The sequence below is a fragment of the Protobothrops mucrosquamatus genome, unplaced genomic scaffold (genome assembly GCF_001527695.2).
Source record: "Protobothrops mucrosquamatus isolate PMUCROS unplaced genomic scaffold, P.Mucros_1.0 scaffold3050, whole genome shotgun sequence".
NCBI classification, from domain to species: Eukaryota; Metazoa; Chordata; class Lepidosauria; order Squamata; family Viperidae; genus Protobothrops; species Protobothrops mucrosquamatus.
Genome location: NW_015389063.1, coordinates 56484 through 56935, shown reverse-complemented (window position 1 = coordinate 56935; position 452 = coordinate 56484).

The following is a 452-nucleotide window of genomic DNA, read 5'->3' as shown; positions in this document are numbered from 1 at the left end:
TTGGCAAGGGGTTTCACCAATAGAAATGCTGTTACTATGCTGATGCCATGTTAAACTTTTGCTGCTTGGAAAACTGTATATAAGGCAATAAACGCTGCGAAGGCGGTCAGCCATATTTGCACCCTGCAATGACTGAGCACTGATTACTACAATTATGGTCCCAATTGTGGTCATAAGTCAAGGACTGCCTGTTCATGTACATAGTTACATTACACGTGGCATACATTCATAAAAAAACCCGATAGGGCTCTCTCTTTTTTTTTTTTTAATTTATTTTTTATTTTTCCAAACTCTCCCCCATACATATACCGTGATATTTATCAGATATTAACATACATTCTTTTTACATTCTTATATATAAGATACTTTTAATGAAATAAATACATACACATGACTTTTGGTGTTGCTCGCCCATTTCCCCTTTCACTGCATCCCCACTCCTTCTTCTCTAC